Below are 5441 nucleotides of genomic sequence, written 5' to 3'. Positions count from 1 at the left end.
TTCTATTGGATTATTTACCTTTATCTTGTTGTGGTGCTCAAGTATTTTATAAATTCTAGATATAAGTCCCTTATCTGATATATCATTACCAAATATTTTTTCACAGTCTGTGGCTTCTCTTTTTACCCTGCTGGAGAAGATTTTGGATGTGCATAGGGATTTGATTCTTAGAAGGTCCCATTCATCAATTTTATCTTCTCCTGGTTGAAGTGAAGCCTCATCACTCTTGCCTCCAAAGAGGACTCCGGCTGCACCCTCTCCAGGACATATTTGTTCTCTTGGCCATCAACGGGATGTTCAAGTCCTCTTCTGTAGCACCACAGTTCAAAGGTGTCAATTATTTTTCTGTCATCCTTATTCATTGTCCAGCTCTCACATGCATAGCAAGTGATCAGAAAGACTATGGCCTGAATAAGACAAATTTAGTCCTCAAACTGACATCACTCCTCCTCAATCGTTTGGAGAGGTCTCTAACTGCAGATTTTCCCTGTGCAATGAGTCCCCTTATTTCCTGATTGCTGGTACCAAGGGTGTGAATTATGAGTCCAAGCAAGATGAAGTTGTTGACAATTTCAATCTCCTCTCCATCCATCATGATGTCACCTATCAGTCTGGTGGTAAGAATCTTTGTTTTCTTGACATTGAGATGCAATCCATACTGAAGGCTGCATTCCTCGATCTTCTGCAACAAGTTCTTCAAGTCCTCCTCACTTTAAACAAGCATGGTTGTGTTATCTACATAATGCAGGTTATTGATGAGTCCCCTTTCAATTCTGATGCCACAGTACTCTTCATAGAGTCCAGCATCTTGGATAATTTGCTTATTAAAGCTGTATCTCTTTCTAACATGTCTAAAACAAATAAAATGTTTATTAATTAACAAAAAAGAAGTACAACCAGGGTGTTCCTTAGAGACAAGGATGGTGAAACTTCATTTCACATACAATTAATTGCACATGTTTCCAGGAGGGGTCTGTCCTTGGAAAAAGACATCACACTGGGAAGAGTGGAGGGTTAGTAGGAGAAAGATTCTCAACAAGATTGAGTGACACAATGACTGTAACAATGGGCTTGAGTATAGTAAAGAATGTGAGGATGGGGCTGCATAGGACAAGGTTCAGATCTGTTATTCAAAGAGTCAATATGAGTCATAGTTGACCCAAAAGCACCTGACAACAACAACTTGCACAAGTATATAAGCATCTGAAGCTAGCTACGGGTGAAGCTGGATATATCTTGTCTTTTTAGATAAGTGTTAATAAATTCCTCTTTCTATCTGAGCCAATTGGAATTGTTACTGTCACTTGTAAAAAAGGGGTTCTGATTAATAACATAAAAAGTTGACCATAAATAGACAGAGTGAGTATTAAAGGAATGAATGAATGAGCACCTGCATTAATGAAGGAGTCAGAGAACAAATGAGTGAATGACTGGAGACTGAGTAGTATATGAACGAGCGAATGAAGCGTTCTGGAAATGCAGGGGAAGGTGGAGGTTCTGATTCCCAGTCGGGGACCATCTTCTCTAGCAGTACATACTAGTGGGATGGAGGGCAGGGATGAGTGAAGAGAAGGTTTCTGAGGGAACTGAGGCAACTGCTTTTGCACAGCCTGGTGTTCTATCACCCTCAGCTGCCCATCCTTCCTCCATCAAAACATTGGCGCCTCAGCTTCTGGCTCAGCATTCAACTGGATTTGATTGATTCTTTATGGCCCGGGGGGTCCAATACCCATGCTGAGCACATGTGGAAGACAAGCCAGGGAGGAGGCGGGGGGGAGATGGAGGAGACCAAGAGAGCCTTGTGAGCCAGCTCTGACCCCTGTAAGACACAGGACTTCCCCAAGCCTGGCCCAGACAGGATACCCCTCCTTGCCGGGCCGATGACTCTGGTTTCTAGAATTATCCTGAACCTCATTTCCCAGCAATCTCTGATCAGATAGATGGAGATGTCCAAGACCAGGCCCTTCAGAGGGGGCAAGCCTGGGCCAAACGTCCTCCCAAAAAATGCAATGTGAGTGTTGTTCATCTGTTATTGATTGGGAGGCTACGAGCTCTGCTTCCAAAATTTCCAATAAAACTGGCTTGGAAGAGAATTTCCTGAATCCCGGGTAAGTGGATAAAGATGTTCCGGGAGTCCAGGGTGGTGCCGGTGAGGATGCGCACACACCATGCGCAGCTGGTCTGTGCCTTTGTTACTTAATGAAGAACAGAGGGTCACCAGCCTCATCTCCACATCCAGAGTCGGCTCTCTCTCCCCTGGAATTCATTTCCGGTTGGAGGCAGGGGCCTCTCAGCCTGAGAGCCCCTGGGGACCCGCCCCTCTTCTCCTCTGGGTCACGGGCTTGGGGAATCTCCTTCCACTGGGCATCCCACGGGAGGACTCTTTAACCTGGGGGTGACAGAAGAAGGATAGGAGATCTTAAGGGAACATGATGGGGAAGTTAGGGGTTGGGTTAGATGCTGAAACAGCCCAGCTTAGAAAGAGATAGGATCAACTCTGGTGTCCCCTTCTCGGGGCACAACTTACTAGCAATAAGATCTAAAGGAAGAGATTTTACCTTCCAAAACTTCAGTTTCCTCATCTGTAAAATGAGTGTCAGGTCAGCCCTAGCCTCATGGGATTGATACAAAGAGTCAAAGTTGCCATGTATGTAATGTGCTTCAGATGGTTCCTGGCATACAACAAGCACTCAATAAATGCAAGTTGTTGTTATTATTATTATTCCCCAACATCTGCAGCTGGAATCCCACTGATTTCATGGTGAGTTCCAGAGAAGTCAAGAGAGATGGGCTCACCCCCTTCTTCTTTTTCTTCTTCCCTTCCTCCACTTCCCCACGTGTGGTGGAGCCATGGCATAGAAGGATGAGGACAGGCGATCTGAGTCAGAGTTCTTGTAATCTGGGTGGGGGTGGGGCAGCCCCCCACGGGAGCAGAGCCTGAGGCAGGCCAGGAACCAGGAGCTCTCAGCTGAGCCAGGGTGTGGCTGCAGAGGCCTTGGCTTTGTGTCTCTCCCTTGTGGTGTGAAGATGGTGGGACAGATTCCACCTCCAGTTCCATTGAGCTAAGGCTCCCTCAGCTACCTCACATAGGTAGGTAGCAGCAAGGAAGGATGGCACCGAAGCAAACAAAAGGGTGACCTTTGCTTCTGAGCACCTTTGTGGTTTTGAGTCTTGAATGTCTCATCTCCCAAACACGGAAGTTGTCTTTCGCCTCGACAACAGTATCAAAGTGTTGTTTACTCACTCATTGCTGTTGAGAACAACTCTATTGGGTTTCAGAGGCTGTCCATCTCATGTGAGAAGACTGTCTTTCTCCCGAGAATCCACTGGTGGATCTGAACAAAAACTCTTTGGGCTAGCAGTGCAACTCCCACAGGCCAGGCAGCAAAATATGGGGCAGGGTTTAAATAATAGAACTGAGAGTCAAACCACAAGGTAAGACTTGGCCAGAAGCTGAACCACACATACACTGGATAGGATCAAATCCTCGTGGCCCAATCTGAGTGTTGGTCACTATTCGTAGGAGCTGAGCAGAACTTAGTCACAACCTAACTCATTTGCTCACCTGCTCAAACCAAAATCTTCATCTTTTTCAGAAAATAATTGTGATCTAGAATCTATACAATGTTATATTCACAGTGTCCATCATAAAATCTGAAATTATTCAACATGCCAAGAACTAGGAAAATATTAAAGTCCTCAATCTGATTAAAGACATCTATGAGAAACCTAAAATGGACAGAATACATAATGGTGAAAGACAGAACATTTCCCCTATGAGCTATCATGTGTACATATAATTTTACATATGAAAATTAAATAAAAATGGATCATGTACTTAAATATAGATACTAAAAGTGGGAAAGTTGTAGCTGGAGATGCAAGAGGAAATCTTTGAGGTCTTGAATTGGACACGATTTCTTAGGTTCAGCATGCAAAGCACTATCTACAAACAAAAAAAATGGAGCTGATAAAAATTAAGAACTTAAGACTTCAAGGGAATCGTAGTTTCCTCAATAAAGAAGCAGCAGAGAAGGTAGTCTATCCCTGAGCCAGAAACCCCTGCACCAAACAGAGCAAGACTATAAGACCAGCAGCAACAGCAATAGAGGTTATAGAGAACTAGAGACAGAGTTCTAGCTGCCAGCCCACAGAGGCAGAGCCAAAGGCTTGAGCTTGGGCTTACTAGCAGAGTGGGGCCAATAAGAGACATGAATGATATAACTCAAAGTGCTTTTTAACACCCACCCAAGTTTGTGGCTGGGTCTAGAGTTAGGAACCTGAGAGTCAGAGCCCTGTGAGTATGCCTGAGAAAAAATTGTCCTGATTGAAAAAAATCATTGCCTGAGTATTTCTGACCTGAATCATATATTCTGTTATGTCCTTAATAAACCCCATAGTCATGAAAATATTTTTGTAAGAGAATAAAAAGATAAGACATAGATCCAGAGACAATATTTGCAAATCATACATCTCATAAGTTACTTGTATTTGGAATTCATAAAGAATCTTCTAAATTCAGTAGTACAAAGGCAAACAATTAACTTTTTTAATGGGCAAAGGATGTAAGCAGATATTTTACCAGAGAAGGTGCAAAGATGACAAATAGGCATGTGAAAAATCACCAAATCATGATAGGATAATAATCATCATAATAAGATTGAAAATGAAAACCACAATGAAGTGTCATTCATTCACACTTATTAGAATGGCTGAAATGTAAAGATTAGACACATGAAGTGCTGATGAAGACGGAACTCTCATACATTGCTGGTGAGAGTGTAAGACAGTGTAACAGTTTGGAAAAGAATTTGGCAGTTATTTATATCTATTGTTCGATCCAGTAATTTTATTTCTTGGTACTTAACAATGAGAAAGTGAAAGTATGTGTACACACAAAATTCCACCGGCAAATGTTCTTAGCAGGTGTATGTGTAATAGTAAAATACTGGGAACAGCCCAAATGCTCATCAGTAGATGAATGAATAGTCGTACTGTGACTTATTCATACAGTTGACTGTTGTTATGTGCAATCAAGTCAACTAAAACTCCTAGTGTTCCTATGAACAAGCATATCAGAGCATTGCCCTATCCTGTGCCCTCCTCATGATAGCCTATATACTTGAGCCCATTGTTAAAGTGACTTTGTCTATCTGTTTTGTTGAGTCATCCTTTCTCTCTCTCCTTTTCTACCTTTTCCAGAATGATGTCGTTTCCCAAAAAGACATGGCTTCTCCTGAAAACTTGGTTTCACAATGAACCATACCATTCAGCAATTAAAAGAAACGATTTATGCATCCTTGGGAACAGAGAAGAAGAATCAGTAGTCGGAAAACATGGACTTGGTGACAGGAATGAGGCTGGAGATAGAATGACTGAATTTTGTAAAATCAATGACTTATTCATTGCAAATACATTTTATAAGAGACACAAACGCACAT

Source organism: Elephantulus edwardii, unplaced genomic scaffold (assembly GCF_000299155.1).
Source record: "Elephantulus edwardii isolate Elephantulus edwardi_28Jun2011 unplaced genomic scaffold, EleEdw1.0 scaffold00028, whole genome shotgun sequence".
Taxonomy (NCBI): Eukaryota; Metazoa; Chordata; class Mammalia; order Macroscelidea; family Macroscelididae; genus Elephantulus; species Elephantulus edwardii.
This window is presented reverse-complemented; position numbering follows the sequence as displayed.